At 41.4% G+C, this 27,706-nt stretch overlaps 1 long non-coding RNA gene across 4 annotated transcripts; it reads left to right on the forward strand.

Moving 5' to 3' along the window:
* Positions 1 to 3,570: 3,570 nt before the first annotated feature.
* Positions 3,571 to 27,706, forward strand: LOC110123672 (uncharacterized). 4 transcript variants are annotated; one of them, XR_011483173.1, is made up of 5 exons: positions 3,571 to 3,629; positions 6,892 to 7,044; positions 14,988 to 15,132; positions 19,267 to 19,984; positions 23,837 to 24,208. It is a non-coding gene; the product is annotated as an uncharacterized lncRNA (long non-coding RNA). The 4 variants fall into 4 exon arrangements; XR_011483174.1 differs by lacking the exon at positions 3,571 to 3,629 and adding an exon at positions 24,710 to 27,706 and having other exon boundaries at positions 6,837 to 7,044; positions 23,837 to 23,934; XR_011483175.1 differs by lacking the exon at positions 3,571 to 3,629 and adding an exon at positions 7,632 to 12,388 and having other exon boundaries at positions 6,837 to 7,044.

Here is a 27,706-nt window from a genome sequence, read left to right on the forward strand (position 1 = left end):
ACTAAAGGGGAAGGAGGAATTTGTGGACAGACAGTAAACACCCTGCGCACGAAAGTTGAGTTGTGAACTTCCAAAGATGCAAATGTGACCCTGTATGCCAACTGTTGTACTGTACTAGTGTACCTTTCCAGGTACAGTACTGTAAGACTAATAATGCTTGCTTTATTTTTAATGTGCATATTACTTGTGTGAAAGCTATTGTATTATAAACCCTTTATAGTTCAGTACTGTATAGCCGATCGTGTAACTTGGGTACCCAGGCTGACTTTGCTGGAGTTATGAATAAATTGGACTTGAGGACGTGCCCTCCGGACTCACTCATATGTAGCGGACTTGCTGTGTTTTGCAACTGACCATACCTTGCTGTGTGTCCTCCCCGACCTACACTTGATGACCTCTCCTTGCATGTCTCCATTACTCTCCTGAAACGATGCTCTAGACTTGGCCACATAATAGTGATGATAACCAGTACACAGATACAGTCTTTGAGGACTTTGTCCCAAGCACTGTAGCCAAAGTTGTGCGTGTACCACTGTGTATTTCATCCTCCAGATTCCCTATCATGGAGGTATTTTTGTTCCCATTTTAGGGTCAATGAAATTGAGATATTCAGGAGCTTAACAGGTCTCACACGGAAGAACCTGAATTGGGATTCAAAGTTAGATATGCTTGATTCCAACATCCATCAAGTTTTTACTCTGCCACACAGTCACACCACAATGCTTGCCTTATTTGTTGTGTACTCACATACCTATGTGACCCTCACAGGCCTTTCCCTCAGGCAGAAAAAGCCTTGCTCACTCTTCTCTCCTCTTCCTTTTCCTTCCGTCTCCCTCCCCACTCACCATGGAAAAGCATACACGTGACACTTCACAACAGCTCTCATTTCCCCAGGCAAAGTTAGATGACCCACTTCAGGATCCAATAAAACCCCTTTGCTTACTTTTTCCTTCTTCTTGACCATTTGCTCCTTATCTTATTTATTTTTGCATCTTCCTGACCTAGTATAGTCCTCAGCTTATAACCATTGGTTGACAAGTGACTGTTGAATGGAATTTTCAAAAGCATGCTAACTTTGCACACTATTACATATAAGATAAATAAACTATTATATAAGGACCTACTGAATAGCACAGGGAACTATAGTCAATATCTTGTGATACCCTATAATGGGAAAAAAATCTGAATAAATACTTATCTATCTATCTGAATTGTTCGGCGGTACACCTGAAAGTAACACAACATTGTGAACCAACTCTACTTCATTTTTTCAAAGTGCACAGCAAGCAGACTAGAAGGAAATGTAATAAAAACAGAGTTAATATATGAAGGGGGATTGAGGCATTAGGTCATTTTATTTTCTATGTCTACTTTATTTTTCAAATTTTCTATGATGAACATGTATTGCTTTTACACTGGCTAAAATAAATTTGATAAAGAGAAAAACACATGCTAACTTTGTTAATTAAGATGATATTCAGACATATTAATAATTCCCATTGAAAAAAGCAATCAAGTGAGTCAAACGGTCAAAGCAGCTGTTCATGTAGAGTTTCAGGAAACCTTTTGCAAGTGCCAATCTCACCAGGCCGTTCATTCATCCAGTTATTGGCTTATTCAGGTTCTTGTGTATAGGACATTGTGTACTTTGACAAGACATGCATGCACTTAGTTACTTATTAAGAAAATTACCAAATGCAAAAGTTAACCAATCTTATGTTTAAATGTCACTCGATTCTGTTTTGGTTTGATTTTATAATCAATACTGTGATCTACACTACAGGTTAGCTGGCTTGGCACTTTTCTTGATTACCTTCACCATCAAGGCTATAAATACTATATACTTACTTTCTCAGTCTGTCTTGCAGATACGGGTAGTCATGTGACACAGTTCTGTTCAATGACACATAATCCGAAGTATGAATCTTTTCACAGTTTTTGTGAAAAGTTTCTTCTTTAAATAAATCATAGACCCAGCTGGCTTGATGCCTGTCTTCCTTCTTGCTGCTATGAGTAGAGACATAATGTCAGGAGCTGCAGCAACCATCCTGAGACTATGAGAAATGAGCATGATGCTAAGCATGCGACAGCATTCAGAGAGAGTGAGCCTAAATCCTCCATGATACACTGGAGCTACTGCACAAGCCTCTGGGCAATCTATATCCAGCCTCTTGCAAAGTACAAAAGAAAACACTGCTTGTTTAAACCATTTTTGTCAATTTTTCTTACTTGTAGCCAAATGCATCCCTGTATAATACAAATACAGTTTGACAATACAATGTGGAAATGGCCTAAAAGGAGAAGTGCTAATTATAGTTAAAGAACAATAACAACATTACTGCAACATAAAGTCTTAGAGGGCAGGGATGTTTGTTTGTTTTCATTTTATTCACTGTGGTAGCTCCAAAATTCAGAACAGTGACTGGCATGTAGTAGGCATTCAATTAGTGTTTGCTGACTGAGCGGTAGCATTTATGTTTGGAGAGTTGCCCCCTCAATTCTGTGTCCTTCCTTCACTTCTGCAAGATGCATTTTCAGCTGCATGTCTTAATGGTTCTCTGAAACCTGACTCAACCACTAAAAGTGTCCTGAAGCAAAAATTTCCTGCAACCTCAGAAGGAGTCAAAGAAATGAGTCAGAGGCGCCCTATAAATATGGTGAAATCTTACATTCACTTTATCAGAGGTCCGAGGATACTGGAAAGGGACCTGAACTCTCAGCTCCTAAGAGCTGTGTCGTATGTCTTACCTGGGCTCAACTGCGGCCTGACTCCATCTGCCTGAATCGCTCATTCCACCTTTCAAACAGGATGGGATCAAATAAGAGGGCTGACCTCAAGCACCAAAACGTGGCCATAAAATTTGCAGTTTATTGCCTCCTATCTACCTGCTATTATCAGGGAGATGTTGGAGGTTTGTGAGGCAGAAAAGTATTAATTGTTGAGTTCTTGGCTTTTATGCATCTGTTCAAAGGTACTTTCCCATCTTTCCCATCCAATATTCCCTAAAGGACCAAAAAGATAAAATGACATTTGGATGAATTTCCTTCTTAAATAATTAAACATGACTCATCTTTCCTCCAGCCATGTGCAAGAGATATTTCAAAGGGAAATTCTTCCTCCTATCGATCTGCTCTGACAAGAACATCATTTTGACTTTCAGCACTCAGTTTATCTGTGAGAAAATACCTGTGGCATGTACAGTTAATCATAAGCTGTCACTGTGAGGATAACAATGCTGATGTAATCAACTGATTTAAAAATAACTAGCATGAAATTCACTCTCCTATCAATAATTAAGTTGTCACCCTCTGGGAAAATATTATCAGAATCATTACTATTACTATTTTTCCTGTTTAAAGATTTCTAGGATTGCTCTGATGGTCCAGTGGTTAAGAATCCACCTGTCAATGCATAAGGCGTGGGTTCAATCCCTGGTCTGCAAAGATTCCACGTGCCTCAGGGCAGCTAAGCGCATGCGCCACAGCTACTGAGCTTGTGCTCTGGGGCCCGGGAGCTGTAACTTCTGAGCCCACGTGGAGCAACGACTGAAGCCCGTGCACCCCAACAAGAGAGCCCCCGCGCCCCAACAAGAGAAGCCCCCGCAGTGAGAGGCCCTCCGTCACATCTGGTGAGTAGCCCCCGCTTGGCAGGACTCAGAAAGCCCACACACAGCAGTGCAGACCCTCACGGCCAAAAACAAACTAAAAGATTTCTAACGAAAGATTCGCTGTGATTCTTTAAAACTATACTTTATTACTCTTCTTAACTCTGTTCCTCTACTGAAAGCGATACCAGATGTGTGACTTCAAGTGGATTTTGGTGTTTTTCCAGTCCTGCCTGTGATGTCCAAGGGAAGAAATCATTCTCCCAGGAACAGTCTAAACGAGTCCAACAATTTGCCTGAGGAAAGCCTGAAGAAATAGGCTATTTTCACTTTGTTTTTAAAAATAGAAAATGAGGCTGTCCGAGTTCAGTGTCCCTGAACATGTCATGTCTCAGCCCAAAGACATGAAGTCCTAAGTTTTTTCACAAGAATTAATTCCACCAGGCATATCTTACTTTGTTGCCCTCGGCTTTACTGTGTTTCGCAGATACAATGTTTTGTTACAAACTGAAGATTTGTGTCAGCCCTGTATCAAGTAAGTCCTTTTTCCAGGGCATTTGCTCACTCTGTGTCACACTTTTAAAAAATAGTATTATTGAGACTATTTTTAAAGAACAGTTTAGGGTTGACAGAAAAATTAGGGGAGAGGTACAGATTTTTCATATATTCACTGCTCTATGTCACAGTTTGATAATTCTCAAAATATTTCCACCCCTTTACCTCACTGAAGGCTCAGATAATGGCTTACATTTTTTTTTTTTAGCAGTAAGGTATTTTTAACTAAAGTACATACTTTTTTAAAACATAATGCTATTGCATACTCCTTATACTATAGTGCAAACATAACTTTTCCAGCACTAGAAAACCAGGAAATTCATGTGACTCACTCTATTGCATTATCCACTTTATTGCCATGGTCTGGAAGCTAACCTACAGTATCTCTGAGGTTTGCCTGTTTGGGGAGGCATTTTTAGTTCTCCATTTCCTTCTCTCTTCGGAGCTCAGGAACTCTCATAAGTACAACAGCATGCATTGACATTTTTCCAAATAGTGCCGACTGTTCATTTGAGAACCAGGTTTGGCAGTTGTTTGCCTCACTGAGTCCTCGCTTTTGTCTTCCATTTGGGATTTTCACCACCTTGCACACGAGGCACCATACCTGACTTTGGAGAATTCACACTGGATTTGCTTCTGCAAAGAAGTAATTGGATTCCTCTATTGACTTTTGAACCCTGTTCTAACTTCAACCATCATCCCTTGTCTAGCCCAACGGACATCTGAGCTTGGTTTATGAAGGAAAAAATGAGGGAGAGGCAGATCAGGGTCAGGAGGTAATGAGCCACTGGGATCAGGTGGGGGCAGCTTGAGCATTTTTCACAGGGCACTGAGCAGGGATGAAGACTCAAGGGCATCTCTCAGAGAAGAGCAGAGCTGAGGACTAAATCCAGGGCTTGGCTCCTCAGAAGCCTCAGGGGCCATCGTTGTCTTGCAGAAAATGTTCCCAGCTGGGCAACTGGCCCGGTTTATGGAAGGATGAAGCTGTTTATGGTAGAGAAGTGCTGACAATTATTTTATACCCTTGAAAAGGGCATTAGACACAATCTATGAAGCAATGAAAAGTATGACTATTTCAGAGATTACCTCCCAAGCTTGGCTTCCCAGGAGTGCCCCCTTTCACAAGTCTGTGGTTTATGCTCCTGTGGATGTGGAGGTTGGAACACTATTCTGGGGACTGCCAGCAGCAACAGTCAGCTTGGTTGCATTCATGCTCTTGAGTGTATAGAAGCAGTCATAAAATCTGGCTTCTTGCTGGGAAATGACACCTGATATGGAGCTGTCCCCTAAGGAGGTGTTGAACATAAAAATTCAATGGAGAGGAAGAAGTATGAGTTCAGCTGAGTATACGCACCAGACTGGAACTGGCAGAAGTGAACTCACTAATGACCTTTAAATAGTCTCCCCTCGTGCTCTGCTGGGAGATTGACTTGGAGCTTGGTTAGGGGATAAAGACCTCTCTAGAGCCTACGTCAACAACAACAAAAAAAATCATGAAAGATATATAAAAGAATGTGTGCGTGCATGCTAAGTCACTTCAGTCCATATAAAAGAATATCTGATGTGTATTTAGTATTTGTGAAGAGCCAGGCCCTGGGTTAAGTCTTTTTCAGCACTCACAAGTAGGTTCATGATTAAATCCTTGGAGGAAGATACAGTTATGAACTCCATTTTATAGTGGAGGAAATTGAAATTTTAAAAAGCCAACTCTCCAATAAATGGCTCGGCCAGGTCTGTCTGATTCTAGTGCCCCCCAAACCTGAACCTGATAGACTGTGTTGGATTTTCACTTGGAATTTCAAAGTCAGTCATTATACTAAATAAAATGAAAGAAAAATAATGTGGAAAATGCAGATAATCATTGAATTCCAAAGGGCAGTTTATAAACACAAATTCTGAGCTATCATATTAGTCATCCAGCAAGGCTTCAGTTGCACATAGATTCAAAGAAACATAAATGTTTGTTCCACACAGCAATTAATTTCAGAATAAAGAGTAAGTTTGTCAACACGATAATCTTTCTCTTAAAGTCCTGATTTTTAGAAACGCAGGCGTTGTGCTCTCTCCGTTGTTTTGCATTTTACCAAGATGCTCAGGGGCCTCCTGCTGTAACACAAGTTCCCTTCTCCTGTCTATTCAGGGGTTTGGATGAGCTGGTACAGATAAAGATACACTTTCTGGTCAGGACTTTTCTTACTAAGAGTTATTTTAACTCATGTGAGTAAACGGGTCAAAAATTTCTCCCAGGAAAAGTATAGGGTGCTTTGGTGGGAGGCAGCTTGCAAATGCTAGATCTTAGCTCAGTTCAGTCGCTCAGTCATGTCCGACTCTTTGCGACCCCATGGACTGCAGCACACCAGGCTTCCCTGTCCATCACCAACTCCCAGAGCTTGCTCAAACTCATGTCCATTGAGTTGGTGATGCCATCCAACCATCTCATCCTCTGCCGTCCCTTTCTTCTACTGCCTTCAACCTTGCCAAACATCAGGGTCTTTTTCCAGTGAGTCAGTTCTTCGCATCAGGCAGCCTAAGTATTGGAGCTTTAGCTTCAGCATCTGTCCCTCCAAATCTTAAAGTGTTGATATTTATTTTCCCCACTAGAGGACAGTGCTTGAAAGGATTACAGTCCTTACCTCTGAAGTTAGTACAACGGACTGGAACAAACCCTAGCTAGTATTTTTACTTCCCCTAACCCACGCAGAGAGAACATAAAGATTTTATTTCTTTGAAGGAAAAAGGAGAAAGAAATATGTTTGCTCTAACATGACGCAGAAATCAATGATGATGCTGCCTTAACTTGCTGAGCTTGGAGAAAGAGAAACGCTAGTAAAATTTAATACTCTGAATCATCAAAGGACAAATGGAAGAAGACATCTTTATAAACGTAAGTGAAATCCTTTTACGATAAACTCTTAAAGACAGAATATTGCGACCAAATACTCAGAAAAATAATCTCTGTTGCTTTGGTTTGATTATCATTAGCATTTACTGGAGTGAACAACTGATTTCAATAAGCATCTTTTTTCTTTTGTCAGTATAATGGTCACACAGGGTATATGGTGCAAAATACAAGCTCAAAAAATACAGATTATGTAATGGTTAAGCTTTCCCCTTTGAAAAAAGGATGAGTGCTGAAAGGGCAGTAGCTGGTACTCGAAGATGGATTTAAAAGCTGTAGAGATTTGCTGAGAACCCTTGGGTTACCTGCTTGAATCTTCCAGAGAGTCACTCATTAGAGAGGCTGCCAAAGTGGGAGCATTGTTCCCTTAAACCATAATTAAAGCCCATGGTTCTTGGGTCTTGACCTCTGCTTTAGCAAGGATGACTGGGACCCTGAGGGGTCCACTGAGAATTCTTACTTCTCAAAACAGTCTAGTGGGGACGGGGGACGGGAGGGGTACCCTGAGAGACGAAGTCCGCAGTTTATCAAGGGGTTCCCAGTCCAAACGTTCTCATTTTTTTCCCGGTCAGCCCAGGTGATTCCCTATCAGCAAGCAGATACTACATGCCTACAGAGCCACAGATTGAGCAGCTTTGTGGAGAGCCGGGGGCAGCGCTGGGTCCTACAGGAGGTTCCAAATTTTACATCTTCTCCCTGCCCTGAAGGACAAATGAATACACTCACCTTCACTGTGCAAATGCAAAGAGTTCAGGTGTGAGGATGCGGCTGGAGGGCACTGTCTTAATGCACCGAATTCAATAAAGCAGAAGCCCTCCCCTCTAAGAGCTTCCAACCTAATGGAGACGGTACCCTGACACCCAGCTAACCTGCTTCCCTAGTTGGTGTGTGACCCTATCTGAAGAGCTTTTATTCAGAGAACACTGTGTATTCATTCTCACTGTTTGCCCTTGACTTAAAGGGAACAGTCCTGAAAACACCCCAAGGAAGATCGTTAACAAAAATCACCAGTCTGGAAGATGATTTTTATTCACCCTCCGGAGCCGTGTTGACTCTGATGCCCCTGCCCAAGGCAGTAACTACTCTCTGCAACACCAACAGTTTTCCTCTTTGTAGAATGAAATTACAGAAACACCCACGTCACAGGATTCAGCATGTGGATGGACAGGAAATAAGGGTAGAAACCACTCTGATGAGCCTCACAGAGGTCTTTCTGTTCGGGACCCATTGCGATCTTAGAGACTTCACTCATCTCAAAGCAATAGGCTTTATTCAGCCTTCATTTTGGGTGTGCAAACATTTAGCCCCAGATAAATGGAGACCCTATTATCCACATTTCAAAGGGTTTTTAACTTTAAAAGCCTTAAAGCAGATTTTTTTCTGGAAATAGGCTTTTTTTTTCCCCCCCTTTTGAAATGAATTAGCTGCAATTGTAGAATGCTGGGCCTGGAAGTGATTTCAGAGATCTTTTACGTACATACACACTTCCGATTTATAGAAAAGGAAAGAAAAATCAAGCTGTTTCCCCTAAGTCAAGAGCAAATTTTTGGAAGGGCTGGAATCATGTTTTCTGATTCTCAGCCCTGTGAGTTGGTCAACTGAGAACAACAAACACAAGATTTGAATCAGATACAAAGAGAAACTGACTTCAAGGCCATCACATCGTTCAGTGAGATTTGTTTTTTCATGAATTCTACATTCTATAACTAGCTATTCAGAAAAACAACTACAAGAAATATTGAAGTACCAATATAAAGAGGAACAAAAACCAAGTGCACAATTATTACATGCAGTCACCAGCCCATCAGGTATTTTTAGTCTTATCAAAATCAACACGGCAATAAAATGTCTCCTTGTCCTTCCAACTTCCTTATTAAAAGGCATTAAATTTGTTTTTCTCACACATGGAAAGATAAGGTTGTTAATTGCAGGAACTGCTTATCAGCAAAAATGTAAAATAGCAGGAGAGTCATTTGATGGTTTAGCTAAGAAGAAAAAGGAACAGAGGAAGGAAGGAATACAGAATAAAGAAAGGCTCAAGGAATGAACATGAAATCAATCTTCATAATGAATTTAATATCTGTAAATGCAAATATTTCCTAGAAAGTATCCTTTGTATTTTTTAAAAAGGAGATAATGCAAAATATAGAAGTATGAACATATATAAAATGCCAATTAAAACTAAAGGAATAAACTGAGATAGCAGAGGACAGAGGATGGGGTCACAAAGAGTTGGACGTGACTTAGCAACTGACTGTTACAAATGAAAAATGCCTCCCCGACTTCAGGATGGTCCTGGCAAGACTGTGCGTGACTGGAGTGAACATAAGGTATGGGGAAAAGTGACCTCAGAGTCTGCTCCAAGCCTGAGTCTTATAAATCCTGTCAATGACTGGAGTTTGGAGATGTCTTAGGTTGTGAGAAGTTTATTTCACAGTGGTTAAAATAAAAAAGCTGCACTAGAAAGTAGAAGGTTATCCTCTCACAGAAAGAGAGAAATGAGTCCAATTCTGTCCACCTTCACTGCGTTTAGAGCGCTGATGCTAAATGTGCAGTCAGCTCTTGGCTCTCGTGTTTTCTTCCCTGTCAATCAGAACACTTGCAAAATGGACTTTCAGTATTAAGGGTTAGTCCATAACCTCATTAGAAAAGACCACATCAAGCTTGTGGCATTTTACTTCTATGAATTTACATGTCATAGTCCCAGATTTTTGTTTCCTCTGTAAAATAAGTTAGTGTAAGTCACTTATATGGATACAAAGGTTTTCAGATTAATTCATCTAAAACATACACACACATCTAATTATTCATAACTCCTAATTTAGAGGAGCAGGCAAGATGTTTGGGTATTTGGGGGCCATTATTCTTTTATTGGGCTTCCCCAGAGGCTCAGGGGGTAAAGAATCCATCTGGAATGCAGGAGGCTGCCAGCAATGCAGCAGACCTGGGTTTGATTCTTTTATTATTAACTCTTTTACTTTTTTAAGCAGGAGGGAATATTTTAAATATAATTGGGTGTTGGTGAAGAAGGGTTTAAATTCACAAAGCCTTATGGCTAGAAGCAGCATTTTTTTTGTCCAACAGCACTGTTCTCTATACACCACCTGTCTGTCTAACTCTCCACTTACCAATCTGGAGTAGTTTTCCAAAACCCTTTCAGCTGTAGAATCCTTTAAAAAATTGTGTCTAAAAATGTAACATTGAAAAAAAAAAAGACACTCTGGCTGTGACTGGGGAGAAACCCACATGGGGGCTCTCTGTACACCACCTGTTTGTCTAATTCTCTACTTACCGATCTGGAGTAGTTTTCCAAAACTTTTTCAGCTGGAGAATCTTTTAAAAAATCATATCTGAAAATGTAACATGAAACAAAGACACTCCGGCCGTGACTGGGCAGAAACCTACATGGGGCGGGTTCTGTCCCACTGTTTGGACAGAGGATGACGGCGGCTGAAGGAATGTGTGACCCTGTGGCAGCGGCTGCAGGCAATCTCAAGGCGAGGTGCTTGCAAGCCAGCCTGGGCAGCAGTCATCAAACAGGCTGCCTCAGCCTTTGCCCAACCAGAGATCATTAATAATTCATTATCATTAATTAATAGAATACACACTCCTCCTTTTTAATGTGTCCTGACCAGAAACATTGTAGCAAAATTAGCAGAATCTCTAAATTATGACTCCTGTTAAACAACCTCCAAATCATAGCTCACGCATAAAAAAGGACATCTTCTGAGTCCATGATGAGTAGAGAAGTTCAGGAAAAATCTATTGTTAGCTATTTATAAAGAAAGTATCTCAGTTTCTGTTCTATACTCTGATGGGAGGGGATGGAGTACTCTTGCTTTATTTGCTTGCATTTTTATTTCAATATAAAGAGCCATATTTTGATGGTTGAATATTCTTATAGTTGGCCAAGTGGTGTTGAATCATGTATTTGAGCCAGTGTTGGCCAGGGACTGTGAGCTCTCAGAGGATGAGACTCACAGCTGCTCGACATCAATTCTCAGCCAACTGCTGTGTGTTTCAGGCACCTAGGGATGAGATGGCCTTGGAGCCAGATTGCTTTCTACTACTTCCTGTTCTTCCTTGTTCTCCCTCTGGTCCCCATTCAGACTTTTTAATAAATGCAAACTATATCCCTCCTTAAAAAAAAACCATCTTCAGAACTTTCCTCTTGAGCATCTGTCATACAGGATTGAAATCTCCAGAAAGTGCAGACAATATTTGGGTTTTAGCTAAAATAATTTTAAGAGACTTGGAAGGCATAGGGGCCCCACTAGTTGAACTTCACTGGCAGTGTTGCTTTTTTAAAAAATATTGAACCCTGGAACTAGCTCATCAGATCCTTCGAATAAGCTCAGCTGATCAGACTGCAGTTCCAATGACAGCATATTGTACTAAGTGCTGGAAACAGATGAGATAGTGGGTAGACAAGTTACGATTCTCTATGAGAATGGAAGAGTCAGGGTGAGTCTCTGTAAAGGCAGGCTCGGCGCTCCCTGAAGCCCTTGAAGATTACATTTGATTCCTGGGTGCCTTCTAGATCAGAAAAAATGAAAAATCTATTCTTTAATTGCTATTTCAAGGTAAGGAGTCTTTGTACTTTCAAAAAAAAAAATCCCTTTGAATTCTCACAAGAGAAGTCCTTTGGGATTGGTGCATTAGTCTCAGGCAATCTAGTAATTTTCAGCTGTTGGACAATCAAATCAACCCTAAATGAATGAATCTTTTCACATATCTGTATTGGAAAGAAGGGGGTAAAAGAGGAGAGAGGGTGCAGAGGCCACGGAAATTGAGTATCACTTATTCTCAGATACAAAAGTCCTTACAGCTTTAAATGAGCGTTTTGCTTGGAACAATTGGCAGTCCATTCACTCATTCACCAGTTTATTCTGTAAATGTTTATTGGGTGCCTGAATATACCAGGCACCGTGCCAGGTGTGGGTTACAACAAAGAGCATCTTCTTTCCTTAAGGGGATATCGGTTAGTGCCATAGACACAGAAGTAAACAGCAAGGACTAGTAATGGACTGGCTGAAGACGCACAAGCTTGTAAGGGACAGCAGAGACGGGAGACCAGACCAAGCCTTGGACGTGAGGGCGGCACTGAGCTGAGCTGGGCCAGGGAAGCTGGGTGTTAGTGAGTGGCGGGACGTGAAAAGGGAGCGATACTCAGGCCCTAGAGTTTGAAGAGCCTTGTGTACCAAATGAATTTATCTGACCTTCCTCTGCCTTTGTGTCTCTCGGGACTTGGATATCTTGGTATGGCCCATATCCCAAAACCACAGGATAAACAAGAAATGTCTTCCTGGAGCATTAGTTCTGCTTAATGGTGAGTACTTTAAAATATTTGTTACTAAAGGAATAGAAGGCACGATCTACACACACGTGTAAGATGAATCGTGAGATGCCGAAGACACTTTGCGCTTGTGATGGGGAACCTGAGGTTGTACCTCCAGCCCCACTCTCCTCCCATTAGGGGACATTTATGGAAAAGTTTGCAAAGTACATTGTCATGGGAGCTACTTAAGTTTAAGCCGACCAATGACAGGAGCCAATCTGCAATTTGGAAAGACCCACGGCTGCGAGGTAGATAATGATTCAGAGAAGGGTGATGGTGAAAGCAAGAAAAGCAGCTAGGAGGCTCTTATAGTCCCAGTCTGAAACATCACATGACTCTGACTAGGGGAGTAGCAACCGGGATGAGAAAAAGTGATTTGCAAGATCATTTATTGAGTGGCTCTCATGTTTCAGGCGTTATTGCTGGCAGGGAAGAACACAGAAAAGATCCCTGCCTTCTTGAGCTTATAAACTAGTGGAAGATTCAGAAAAAAAAGACGGTAAATGAGAAATTAACTTCATTGTATAAATTACTGATGAATTTTGTGAAGGAAATGAAAGTGGGAAATGTGGTATTGTCTTGGGGAGTGAACAAGGTGGTTGGGAAAGGGACTGGGAGAGTGAGTGGGGGAGGAAGGCAAACGTGGTTGAATGACCGTGGCCTACACTGAGACCGGGAACGTACTGAGAAAGGGAAGTCTAAGAGGAAATGATGTTGAGTGCAGTGTGGGAGATCCATGAGCACAGGCCCAGAAGAGAACAGAGAAGGCAGGACTATCTCTGGCACACCATACTGTAAGCACACACGTGCTCAGAGGCATCCACGCACGTGATGCGTGTACGCACATCCCAGGGGGTCACTCCACACAGAGATGGGGGCGTACGGAACCCAAGGGTCAAACCAGCAACAGTGCAAAGTGAAAATGAGGTCCCAGAGGCCTCCTGAGGGCTCAGATGAAAGATCGATTCTTCTTTATCAATTAAGAATCATCATCGCGTAGGCACGAGCGGTGTGCTCCCTCCCACTCAGCAGTGATGGCCAGTGGTTTTATGTTTTTACTCAGCACAGGTGCTGAGCTGCTTTGGTTGGCAGACAGAAACGTTAGGTGCGGGCCTGGGTTGCTCCCCAGACTGCCTGAGATCTCCTTGCGGGTGTGCTCGAGACAGCTCCTTCTCCTCACTGCCCACCAGAACTTCAAAAAGGCTCCGTGGGCCCCCGGGAGACCGCAGGCTCTAATGAGGCCCCCGCCTGGCAGCCCAGGAAGCCTCGGAAATAATGAGGGAGCCTGCTGCTCTTCCCTGGGAGTTCCCTAGAGCCCCAATTACAGAATTTAAAGCCCCAACTTCCAAGGCTGTGTTGACATTGAAAAAAAAAAAAAAAACCATTTTTCTCCCTGCCCAGACAATGTGAGACAATAAAACCCCAATCTGAAAAAGAAGCAAGCCCAAGGAACTTTGTTCTGGGAAGAAGTGGAAGAACAGTACATAAATCACATTTATTTTTTTTAATCCTCTAACAGCCTTCCTCTGCAGCTGAATGTCTTTCTTCAATAGCTATTGCTTTATAATGTGAGCATTTACATTGACCTTTAAAGTGGCCATTTGGCTGGAGACAGTTTTCTGTGAGGCAGATTAAACTAGGAAAGCATCCATTGGTTTATACTGAAATCCTTTATAATTATAAAAGCCACAGATCTCACTGATTCCAACATCAACATTAACAAACACCCCACCTTCAAGAAAGGAAAAACGTGCCCACGTGAAAGGGCACTTTGAGTACATGGAAGTTTCCGATGCACAGCTTTAAATAAATCTTTTCACGAGTTCTCCTGTTACGGTAGAGGAAAATGAACGATTTTTTTCCCCATCATGGGGTTAGAGACTAAGAGTGAGCTTAAAAAGCAGAGGGTGCTGGCCAAAGCCTGGAATGCAGGCATTCTGGGAGGCTGTTGCTTGCAGTGATCTGGTAAAGGGTTACTCAGGGAATAGAACTATAGAGGCTAGGTCTTGAAAAAGAGACCAGGATATGAGATAGCACACACTTATCCAAAAGCCATATTTCAGAGCTGAATGTGGGCATGTAACTGTCCTTGTTGTTCTGCATTTTCTTCTCACATGTTCCGAGTCTCAGAAGACTTCTGGCACATGACCATGTTTGGAGGCTGTTTCTGAACTCATCCAGGCTGTGGTGCCAGAGACACGAAAAAGCCCCTAATTTTCTAAGTCTAGACATGAGGGGATATCCAGTGACCAAATACATGTGCCCATTTGTTGTTTTATTCCAGGAGAAAAATCAGCTAGGTTCCATGAATACACTTCTTTAGTCAACTTTCCAAACCAAAGAGCTGTGTGTATTTGGCAGCCATATTTTAAAGAATAAGCTGAAACCCAATCAGGCAAATTATTGAGGATTCCTGTGTGTTAGCATCATCTTAATCTGGCACTTTAGTTTTAATTTAAGAACTCCATAATATGACATTTTCAATTTAAAGAGATGATGGAATTGAAATTAAGAAAAATTATGTCACTTAACAGAGGCAGGAAGAATATTTCAATTTGAGATTCTTTAAAGACTCTTTTGTTCTTACTAGGCTCTCCATCTCCTCAGAGAAAGCCATAAAAGAAGATAAATTAATGAGAAGAAGACCTACAGGAAGAAGGCGGTGTTCTGTGTTGGGAGGCCTGACCACCATCAGGAGCAGAAAGGAACCCACCCATGGGTTGGCTGTGGCCTCAGTGAGTTCTGAGCTGCTAGGACCCTGGCTTCAATCCCGCAAGTTCAAAGTTTAATCTGATCTTCATCCCCAAACTGATCCAGCTAGAATATATTTTTCTCCCTCTCTCAAACATCACAAAAGTATATTTAAAATCAAGACAATCTTTAAGTTTCTAGAATGAGAACTATAACACCCAAGTGAAATGAACAATCACATTATCCTTCCTGGCACATTCTCTTCCCAGAGATAAGCTTTATGAGATGCCAAATTATGACTGGAACCAGCAAGGTTTTGTAGAGCATTTGAAAATCTACCACATCAGAGTCTGATAGCCATGCACACAACTGGGGATGGATTCCTTGGGCCAGCTAATCAATTGGTCTTCATTACCGGACCAAGATCTCCATCAGCCTTGAATATTTAGATTTAACTTGCCAATGTTTGTCTCTTGGTGCTCTCTTTTTCCCAAGACCTCTATGGCTAACTAATTTCTTTCTAATTTATTAATTAGCACAATTAATTAGGCTATAGACGATCCTTGAGACCAGGAACCCATTTTTATTTTTATTTCTTTTCTAGGTTTCTTGAAATAGGTTTATGTTTAGCCATTCAACAGACAAAGAATAGCCATTAATTTTATTCACATCTAGCCTCCTACACCTATCTTTGGAGAAAAGAACCTTTTGAAAGTTTCAGCTGTATCTGGGACCAAAGGAAGTCCAGTTTTCACCAGGTTGACATAGTAAATCTCATAATAAGATAACAGTGATTCTACACACAAAAGGTATAGTTCATTTGGCACAACTGTCCTTTAACCTGATGCCTCATTAGGAGATTTCAAGCAGCTCATTTGCAGCATAAAACCATCATTCTGGAGAAAATTTCTTCATGAGTAATTATACAAAAATTAAATAAACATGCTGCCACCAAGTAAATCCGTTAAATTGTACTCTCACTATATCAGGGCCTCGATTCAATTGTCATCTGTCTGTAAATATTAGAGAAGAATTGGCCATCACTTTCAGAAGATAATGACAGGCAGTTTTCCAGATGTAATTACTCAAAGACAGAACAGCATTGTGTGGGCCGCAAATGCTGACACAAAGGCTATATAGTCTGTGACTGAGGTGAAGTAAGGGCATGGAAGAGGAAATACTACTGTTACGCCCATTACAAATATCAGGAAAAGATTGGGAGGAGACAGCGCTGTTGAGTTAATGAAGGTGACATTCCCACACGTAACTACAATCCCAGTCACAGAGAGACATTCTTCAGCGGCAAACATCATCAGAACCTATCAAATTTCCATCAGGCTAATGCGATAAATATCGCAGGGGAAAGACGGATGAGAGATAATTACTTAGAGCAGACCAGAACTTTTCCAGAGAAGAGACAAGGATGTCATGGAACCAAATATGGCAGTTTTCCAGTTCGGAGGAAATAGAAGAAGGACAGATTCAGCGTGAATGAATGGGATGGCGACTGGGAGAGCTGGACTCAGAGGTGGAGGAGGCGCCGCAATCCAAGGAGCAGGAAGGAGCCCCGCCCCCAGAACAGCTCTGCTCCTCCCGAGCTGCCAGGGAAATTCCCCCGGAGCAGCTTCAATTCACATTCCAAATGCCACTGGGAACCAAAGAACATCAAGTGACTGCCAACTCTTTACTTTTTAGTGGGAAATAATTTCACAACACTTATTGCACAAGCTTTTATTTATATACCAGGCCCTCTAATAGATGTGAGGGATACATGATGGAAATAATATAAGTAATATGGATAGGATTCCTTGTCCAATGGATCTTAAGTTCTAGCTGAGAGGATGACCATTGACCAGATAGCCCCCAAATGGGTACTTAATTGCAGCTGGAGATAAAAGCTATGCAGGAAAGAAAGCTGAGCCCTGAAGTGCATATGACCTCATCTAAGCTGGAATTTTGGGGGAGTTCCCTGAGGAAGTGTGATCACCGGGCTGACTACTGAAGGCTGGACAGAAGACAATCAGATGAAGAAAAGAGTAGAAAATCATTTTGGGCAAAACAACAGTATGTTCAATGCCCATAAATGGAATATCATTCAGCTCTAAAAATGGATAAAGCCACTTTGGCTGATACATGCCAAAGTGGATGAACCTTGAAAATGTTATGCTGAGTGAGAGAAGTCAGACACAAAGGCCATATATTGTATGATTCCATTTATATGAAATATCCCCAATAAGCAAATTCACAAACAGAAATCAGATTAGTGGCAGGCTGGGTGTGAGAGCAGGAAAGAATGAAGAATGTCTCTTTAATAGGCCTGGAGTTTCCTTTGAGAGTAATGGGATTGTCCTGGAACTTGACAGTGATGATGGTCATGCAATATTGTGAATCCACTAAAATGTCACTGAGTTATCTACTTTAAAATGGCTAAAATGATGAACTGAAGCTGGTGGTGGATCAGTCACTAAGTCGTGTCCAACTCTTTCGAGCCCATGGACTGTAGCCCACCAGGCTCCTCTGTCCATGGGATTCTCCAGGCAAGAATACTGGAGTGGGTTGCCATTTCCTTCTCCAGTATAACAGCATATGTAGCATATATTTATGATATTAAAAAATGACAATGTTGGGAATTTTTAATGGATTGTTGTTGGTATTGTTTAGTTGCTAAGTAGCGTCCCAACATTTTTGTGACCCCATGGACTGTAGCCTGCCAGACTCCTCCATCCATGGGATTTTCCAGGCAACAGTACTGGAGTGGGTTGCCATTCCTTCTCTGGTGAACTGTAAGTTATGTGTATTTTACCACAATTCTTTAAAAAAAAGAAGAGTATGTTCAAAGGCTCTCCCCCTGCAGGAATGAGCATAATCCCTCCCTGGAACTGAAAGATGAATGGATGGCGGGAGTGAAAGCAAGACCACAGGGACAGGGGGCTGGAGAGTTGGGCTGGGACCGGAGCATGCAGGGCATGGAGACCGTGTCAGACTGTGGCCTTTATCTTAGGGGAATGGCACTTAAAGTGGGGAAGGGCATCATCACACAGACGTACATTTCAGAAGATAACCATGTATCCGCTTAAGAGTGAGCTTCCACAGCTTGAAAGTAAAATGTGGTAGAAGTCAGGACAGAGGAAGGGTACTCTATACAAGTCAAAGGGTGCCTCCTTCCCAATGTCTATAGCATGGATTCCACCCACACCTGCTACATAGACCTGTAGAGAAGTTTCAGATTATCATAACACCTGAGGACATTTCAGAGCAAGGTAAAGCAGAAAGCGATGCTGAGTGTTATCACTGGGGCTTAAGTGTGTTGTGGTCCATTCTCTTAATAAGGGAAGCAGAAGAGTGGATCAGCAGACAGTTCGTGGGGTTTTAAGATAAAGAGCTCAGTAGGTGCTCAGTTGGTTCAGTCATGTCCGACTCTTTGTGAAACTACAGACCTGTAGCCCGCCACATTCCTCTGTCCATGGGATTTCCCAAGCGAGAATACTGGAGTGGGTCACCATGCCCTCCTCCAGGGGATCTTCTCCACCCAGGGATCCAACCAGGGTCTCCCGCGTCTTCTGCATCACCGGGAAGCCTGGCGCTCAGCAGAGAGAGAGGTTTATAGGACTTCAGGATGAGGCAGGATGAGGAGACCTCAGAGAGGCTGGGATGGTCAGTGATATGATTTTGGTTTTCTAGAGTTACTTAAGTCTCTTGAAGATGGGCCAGAACATCTGGGCTCTAGATCATTTGTGGAATGCTGTAGTCTGGCCAGATAATGAGCACCATCCTCTTAGCATCAACCATGGCACTGATTGTGATGGGAATGGTACTGATTGTGTCTATGTCTCAGTATCAGAAAGGTGCTCTAAGAGTCAATATGCTAACTGATTTTGAAATGGTAGGGTTGCTAAAAGGGCAAATACAGCATTGTGAACATATGTTTCATTCATTTGTTCCTTTTGTTCCTTTCTCATTCAGCAGGGTTTCTGTTTGTTTAGCATTGCCTATGGTACAGTGCTCTGCTAGGCATAGATTTATAAGACTACTAAATAACTAAAATTAGATCATCTTATATGAAAACTAAGAAATTATCAATAAAATATTACAACAAGCTACATAAAAAAAGTTTTCCATTTAGATCACAGGTCAGAGCTGAGGCCCTCTTGTTTGCTTTCTTGTTTTCTATGTTATAGATGTATGGATGTGAGAGTTGGACCAGAAAGAAGGCTAAGCACCAAAGAACTGATTCTTTTGAACTGTGGTGTTGGAGAAGACTCCTGAGAGTCCCTTGGACTGCAAGGAGATCCAACCAGTCCATCCTAAAGGAGATCAGTCCTGGGTGTTCATTGGAAGGACTGATGTTGAAGCTGAAACTCCAATACTTTGGCCACCTGATGTGAAGCACCAACTCACTGGAAAAGACCCTGATGCTGTGAAAGATGGAGGGCAGGAGGAGAAGGGGACGACAGAGGATGAGATGAGATGGTTGGATGTCATCGCCGATTCAATGGGCGTGAGTTTGAGCAAACTCTGGAAGATAGTGAAGGACAGGGCAGCCTGGTGTGTGTTCAGGGGGCTGCAGAGAGTTGGACACGACTGAGCAACAACGGGGCACCAAGAGCTGCTGGCACGCGAGCGTGCTGTGACTTACCCACAGGCTCGCCATGTTGGCCTGGGGCAGCAGCTGGGCCCCTGCCAGCTCCTTCTGCTGGCAGCTTCCCTGACTCCTGGACCAGATGCGTACTGAGCTCCATGATGGAAGGCACCAGCTTCACCTTCATCCAGCCTGTCTGTCCTGGCCCTGCTTCACATCCTTCTTTTCCCAACTGCCTGTGGACTCAGGTGCCAGCAGCAGACATGGAAGCAACTGTGCACCCTTACTTACACCTCTTGGCCAGCTCCCAGAATACAGTAAGTTTAACTCCTTGTAATGAATACAATAACTAATAACCATGTATAAATAAATGTACATATGGTTTTGCTTAAACCCTAACTAATATATTGTATGCAAAAGCATAATTTTTGAAAAGCTGCAAATGTAACTCAATGCAAATACACAGCAAGCATGGGAAAGATTAATTTATGAGGAACACAGCAAGGCTTCATATATAATTCAAAGAAAGATGCTAAACATTGATGTCAGTCAAAAAAGAATTCTGGAATATGATTGGCTAAATTAGACTCAAAACTGGTTAATATACTGCATGACAACCAGAGTATGATCTTTGGGATTATCTTCTCTTTTGGAGAGAAATCACTGCACAATAAGCATTTCCACAACTTAGTACACATTTTTCAATTAGATAGATATTTTAAAGAAAAACTTTTAATGCTACAAAATTAAAAAACCCTGGAAGTCAGTATCACTTGCTTTAAATAGAAGTAAGCCTTATAAATTAAAATTATTAACATAAATATTACATATCAGTTCAGTTCAGTCCTTCAGTCGTGTCCAACTCTTTGCAACCCCATGGACTGCAGCACGCCAGGCCTCCCTGTCCATCACCAACTCCTGGAATTTACTCAAACTCATGTCCATTGACTCGGTGATGCCATCCAACCATCTCACCCTCTGTCGTCCCCTTCTCCTCCCACCTTCAATCTATCCCAACATCAGGGTCTTTTCAAAAAAGTCAGTTCTTTGCATCAGGTTGCCTAAGTATTGGAGTTTCAGCTTCAGCATCAGTCCTTCCAATGAATATTCAGGACTGATTCCCTTTAGGATGGACTGGTTGGATCTCCTTGCTGTCGAAGGGACTCTCAAGAGTCTTCTCCAGCACCACAGTTCAAAAGCATCAATTCTTTGGTGCTCAGCTTTCTTTATAGTCTGACTTCACATCCATGTATGAACACTAGAAAAACTATAGCTTTGACTAGATGGACCTTTGTTGGCAAAATAATGTCTCTGCTTTTTAATATGCTATCTAGGTTGGTCATAACTTTCCTTCCAAGGAACAAGCGTATTTTAATTTCATGGCTGCAGTCACCATCTGCAGTGATTTTGGAGCCCCAGAAAATAAAGTCCATCACTGTTCCATTGGTTCCCCATCTATTTCTATTTCCCATGAAGTGATGGGACCAGATGCCATGATCTTAGGTTTCTGAATGTTGAGCTTTAAGCCAACTTTTTCACTCTCCTCTTTCACTTTCATCAAGAGGCTCTTTAGTTCCTCTTCACTTTCTGCCATAAGGGTGGTGTCATCTGCATATCTGAGGTTATTGATATTTCTCCCAGCAGTCTTGATTCCAGCTTGTGCTTCATCCAGTCCAGCATTTCTCATGACAGACTCTGCATATAAGTTAAATAATCAGGGTGACAATATACAGCCTTGACATCCTCCTTTCCTGATATGGAACCGGTCTGTTGTTCCATGTCCAGTTCTAACAGTTGCTTCTTGACCTGCATACAGATTTCTCAGGAGGCAGGTCAGGTGGTCTCGTATTCCCAACTGTTGAAGAATTTTCCACAGTTTGTGGTGATCCACATAGTCAAAAGCTTTGGCATAGTCAATAAAGCAGAAATAGATGTTTTTCTGGAACTCTCTCACTTTTTCGATGATCCAGCAGATGTTGGCAATTTGATCTCTGGTTCCTCTGCCTTTTCTAAAACCAGATTGAACATCTGGAAGTTTACGGTTCATGTATTACTGAAGCCTGGCTTGGAGAATTTTGAGCATTACTTTACTAGCGTGTGATATGAGTGCAATTGTGCAGTAGTTTGAGCATCCTTTGGGATTGCCTTTCTTTGGGATTGGAATGAAAACTGACCTTTTTCAGTCCTGTGGCCACTGCTGAGTTTTCCAAGTTTGCTGGCATATAGAGTGCAGCACTTTCACAGCATCATCTTTCAGGATTTGAAATAGCTCAACTGGAATTCCATCACCTCCACTAGCTTTATTCATAGTGATGCTTCCTAAGGCCCACTTGACTTTACATTCCAGGATGTCTGGCTCTAGGTGTGTGATCACACCATTGTGATTATCTGGGTCATGAAGGTCTTTTTTGTATAGTTCTTCTGTGTATTCTTGCCACCTGTTCTTCATATCTTCTGCTTCAGTTAGGTCCATACCATTTCTGTCCTTTATTGTGCTCATCTTTGCATGAAATGATCCCTTGGTATCTCTAATTTCCTTGAAGAGATCTCTAGTCTTTCCCATTCTGTTGTTCTCCTGTATTTCTTTGCATCAATCACTGAGGAAGGCTTTCTTATATCTCCTTGCCATTCTTTGGTATAAATATTACATATATACCATTTGAAATACATATTCCACTGGTAGCACATACTGTCCCATACTTTGGGAAATATTAGAATATTTATGAAGATTCTAGATATTTATGAAGATTCTAGATTAGAGATTACCTACTCCTAAACTCAGAAGAAACTATAAAAACTAGCTCATCTTACACATAAAGAAATGGAAAGACAAAAAGGTTTAAGTGACATTCCCAGCCTTTCAGTGATGACTAGGGTTCTCCTCCACCCTATTGCCTATCTCTCCGTGACATATATTTGCTTATCTCTATCTGCAATTTGCAATTAAGTAAATCTTCTCTAAGCATTTACCTAACTCTGAACATTTCCTTTTGCTTTTCTAGCCCACCGATCAGACTCATCTTGAGTGCTATCTCCTCCCATTTGTATTTGTCTTTTAACATTTATTTGTCCTTTTTTTCATTCGACGGCTCTCTTTTTGTACTTGTTTTGTATTTTCTGTTTTTCTTGCGCCTCAGAACAGAGCGTGGGTATGGAAACAGCCTTATTTTTGTACTTTCCTCCTATGGCACCCAGCAGCATACCTCTGAGTGTTTGTGCTCAGTAGGCTTTTTGCAATGGACTCTCTACCGAACGAATCTTACTATTATTTGGGAACGAAGCAGTGGAACATGTGATGCTGGTGGTCTTTCTATATTATGGGCCCATCTGTTTGCTATTACCTGTTTCCCACCTGCTGTCATTACCAGGATAAAACTCCATCTGCTACTTTCTCCTCTCTTCCAAGCCTGACTTGGCACTAAACCGATCAGACTCTACTTTAGGTGTGCCTCGTCAGCATTACTTTTCCCTAATGATTTTTTTACTAATTAATATTAAAGGTCTGCTTTATTTTATTTGCCTCTTGAGAGTATTTAAGATGTGAGCAAGGTAACCAATACTGAATTCAAGACAATCTGTCTAACTATTTATAAAAACAGTACTAAGCAAAGCCAGAGGCGGGGGGATGTGCGTATTAAGCAAGCACAGATTTGGAACTGAAGAAGGGGTTATGGATGAGAGTGTGACCTTGGGAAATCAATTCTTGAAGATGAGAGAATTAGGTACAAAGTCTCTAAGGTCTTTTCTGAATGAAACATTTTCTATGGCAAATATTCATCCTTTAGGACAGCTTTAATTCCATCTCAATTCCATTTCCTTTACAAATCTTTCCTGACCTCCATCCTGACAAAAATGCATCCCTTCTTTTAACTCCTACATGGCTTAATTCTCAACTATGTTATAGAAATACCTTATCCTGAGTCGTGGTCAAGCTAGCTCTTCAACCTGATTTTGTCTTATTCCATTACACTGACCCTCCCCTTAAGCTGTGGGTTCTTTAATGCATTCACAGAGACTTTTAATTCTCCCAAATGCCTAGCCAAGTGGATTATAGATAGTACATTGCAGTGCAGGCTGAATCATTATGTATTGAGTAAATTAATGAATGAACTTGAAAATGACTGAATAAGGGAATGAATGAATAACATCATAATAATTCTGTTTTGAAGGAAATGAAAACCAAAAATGCTACTGAACTAACTGAATAATGAAAGAAATTAATGCCAGGGCTATGAATTTTGGTCACCATGGAAAGTAACTCCAGAAGGTAAATATAATAATTATTTAAACATAATAGCAACATATAGTGTGGTTAATATGTAAAATACATTAGCATATGTAGAAGGAGAGGCCATGCTACTGAGTGACTGGGGGCACAGATTCTAGAGATAGATACTGGCTTTTGTTCTGGCTATTATATTTTGTATGACCTTGGGAAAGGTATGCATGTAACTCTGTCTCAGCCTGATTATCATCTGTAACATGGGGGTATTTACTTCATAGAGTTATTGTGAAAATTAAATGACTACCCGGCAACCTGGCGCATGTATAGTGCTCAATGAGTGTTAACTTATTTTACAGTTAGTACTGACATATTTCAATATGTCTGCCCTTTAGTACATAAAATGAGAGTAATAATGAAAGCTTTCTCCAGGAAGATTGTGAGGATTATTATTATTTTTTTTGCTCTTATGGCCATGGAATATGTTCTACTTACATCATTCTATTGAACAAAGATAACTTAAAAATAGCTAAAAAGCACAGAGGTATTTTTAAGGTGACCTGGATTCTTACTCATCTCAGGCCAGTTTATTTTTCCAATCTAAGAATCCTACATCGTGTGCTTGTTACAAAACTGGTATAACATAAACTGCATACTGTATTATCTTAATATATATATATCAGGCACAGAATTAATGAGCATGAATATTTTCCCTTAATGCTTCAGAAGAAAATTCTACAACACTCTTGAAACCTACCAGAACCTTGTGGGGTCCTCCCAGGTACAAACCCTTTCTGTGTCCCCCATTTCTTGTTTGTAGGAAAATAAGGTTTCAGCCTCCTGGATCGTCCCTGAGTTCCAAACAGCAGATTCAAACAGTTCCTAACGAGGAATGGGAGGTAATGCAGAAACAAAGGACAAATAGTCAAGAAAAAATAGTGCAGGATGGGGGAGAGTCCTGGGTCCCCCTCAAGGGATATACAGAGCAATATTTTCAAGATTTTCTGCTGGAACTCTGCCCCACCCTCCAGGCTGAGGATGATAAGTTCAGGCTGAACCCAAGATTCCTGGAACACGCCCTGTTACCTCACCACAAAGCGATCAGAAGAAAGTTACACTCCCTGCAGCCCTCAACCCAAATTTTGCCTATAAAAACTTTACCCTGAAGACCATAGCAAGCCCAGGGTTTCTGAGCACAGGTCACCCATTCTCCTTGAATAGCCCTGAAATAAACCTTTCTCTCTGCTCCTGGGTGGTGCAGTGGTAAAGAATCTGCCTGCCAAGGCAGGAGACATGGGTTCAATGCCTGGGTAGGGAAAATCCCCTGAAGAAGGAAATGGTGACCTGCTCCCATGGACAGAGGAGCCTGGTGGGCTACGGTCCATGGGGTCACAAAAGAGTTGACACAACTGAGCCACTAACTGTTTCACTTCCTGCTCCAAACACTGATGATTCTGTTTGTTTGGCCTCACTATGCATTGGGTCCATGAACTTGCGTTTCGTAACATTCTTACTTCAAAAACATCTTCCTCTTGGAAGCAGCCAAATGCCTTCGCCAAATTTGTCAGTTAATGTTCATTCTCTGAGGATGAAATTTGTATTTAGGGGCCAGATACCAGCTTCCATTCTGGCTCTACCAACTTCCTAGCCATGTAAAATCAAATGTGTTATTGCATGTTCTGTAACCTCAGCTTCTCTATCTGTCACACAAGAATAATAGCAACACCCGTCCTTAGAGGGTTATTGTAAGGATGAAGTACAATTGCATAGAAGGCACGAAGCACTGAGTGTGTGGTAGATAATAAATGATCAATCCATGGGATCGATATTTTTTTTTTTTTGGATGAAATCCACTTGCAATTATACCAAAAAAACAGTCAAGTAAGTCCATTTAGGCATACTGCATTTCATAAAGAGGTTCCAGGTTTCTACAATACTAACTGATTGAACAATTAGAGGAATTTTTTTTTTTTAATGAAAGGCAAAATTTTGCTTGAGCTGTGAATAGTCTTTCTTTTTTTTTTTACAAGGCTTTACAGATCCTGGGATGAAGTCTTGCTATCATCTCTCTCATTGCTGAAAGACTGACAGTCCACAGATTTGTTTCCCTACGCATAGGCAGTGATATTTTGTGAGTAACAGGGAGGAGAGAGAGGTGTTATAGCAAGGCTATAGAAGTGTTTTGAAGCCGTAGGATCTCTCACATCTTGCCCAGTGGAAGATATAAGCCCCTGTAACATCCCCACTGACAGCATCCAGAACTAGGGCTGCTTCAAGGTCAGCACGTGCACTTACATCTACCTTTTCTGCCCCCATTTTCCTGACTTCTCACTTCAGTGACCACAGCAGGAGCACGTATAGGAAAGCACATGAAAAATTCAACAACACAGCAGAATTCTGTGATACAACAAGGTGACTTTTCAGGAAGCTTTAAACCATAAGAAATGTCTCTTGGGAAAACAGAAAAAGGAGTCAAAACCTAAGCAGTTTGACACAAAATATTTCTCTAAGATATTTCAGATAAATTGGTGATTTAAGATGATAAAGTGCCAAGGTGACAAACAGCCCCAGATTTAGCGATGAGCAGAGAAATGCCCTCTAATTTTTATGACCTTCTTGAGCTCTGCTCTAATTCACAGCATCTCCACTGACAGCTCGCTGAGCTATGCATGTATATCTTTTTATTTCCACACAGGAACCATGCCCAGAAGCCCACGAGCTGTTCAAAAATGCCAGACTCCAGCCGCCGTTCTCCTAAGACACAGCAGATCCATAATTTCTTTGTGTATTTTTATAAATGACTCCTGTGTGTGGGGAGGACTTTATGAGGCCATCATAAACTTCTGATCTGAAACAACCCATTACCTATGACCATCCCCTGTAACCAGCCTGTGCATAGAGAAGGCAAGCCCATAGAAATGTCATAAAAGAAAAATGAAATAGTTCAAAAAGATGAGGTGAAGGACAATTGCCTAGCTCTAAAACTGAAAAGTACTGGGTATAACTGTATATCATCCATATTAGGTCATTAAACCAGGGGATGCAGAGAAGGACTGAAAACCCTGGTACTGAAACTACTATAACCATTTGATTCTTTCTCATTCCCCTTCTCCCTCTCTCCTTCCCTCCATCTCTCTCAGTCTTCCTCTGTCCCTCATGTGAAAACCCTATTATTCAAAGAACAAAAGCAAACCTGTTTGAGGAAAGAAAAAAAAAACACTAATATTTCTCTCTTCTTTCAATCCATTATTCTTCTACAACTGTGAAAGCTATTAAGTGGTCCTTGCACCACAGAATACCACTGAATAGTCTGAGCATTCTAATGAAGATATTTCATCAAGTAGTTGCTATAATTATAAAAATTACCTAGATTGGATAATTAGATCTTCTTTATTGAGAAGCTGTTTCTAACCCTCTTGTATAAGAAGGTATGAAAACGGATAGATTCGAAACTGTGTTTATTCCAGAACTTGTTTATCCTCAGCTCGAAATGTTAAGATCTGGGGTCAGCTGGTCAGAATCCTTTTTATCAAAGGATGGAGGAATCATGGAGAATGAGCTTGTTCTAAGAAGAGAAGCTGGGACAAGAGGTAACTTCCAGGAAAATGGACCAGAGTGTCAGGGGGAAGATGATTCTGGGAAAGTCGGTGCTAGATTTTTAGCTTATCATTTTCCAACCACTCACTGACTCTCCTCCCGAAAGCAGCTTTCTTGAGTCCACAGCAAACACTGTACTTCCATTATCCATCCCCCTCACAGCATCTGTAGTCTTCCTCCTAATAAAATTATATATTTGTTGTTATGTTTACCAGCTTAA

This window comes from Odocoileus virginianus, chromosome 24 (assembly GCF_023699985.2).
Source record: "Odocoileus virginianus isolate 20LAN1187 ecotype Illinois chromosome 24, Ovbor_1.2, whole genome shotgun sequence".
Lineage (NCBI taxonomy): Eukaryota > Metazoa > Chordata > Mammalia > Artiodactyla > Cervidae > Odocoileus > Odocoileus virginianus.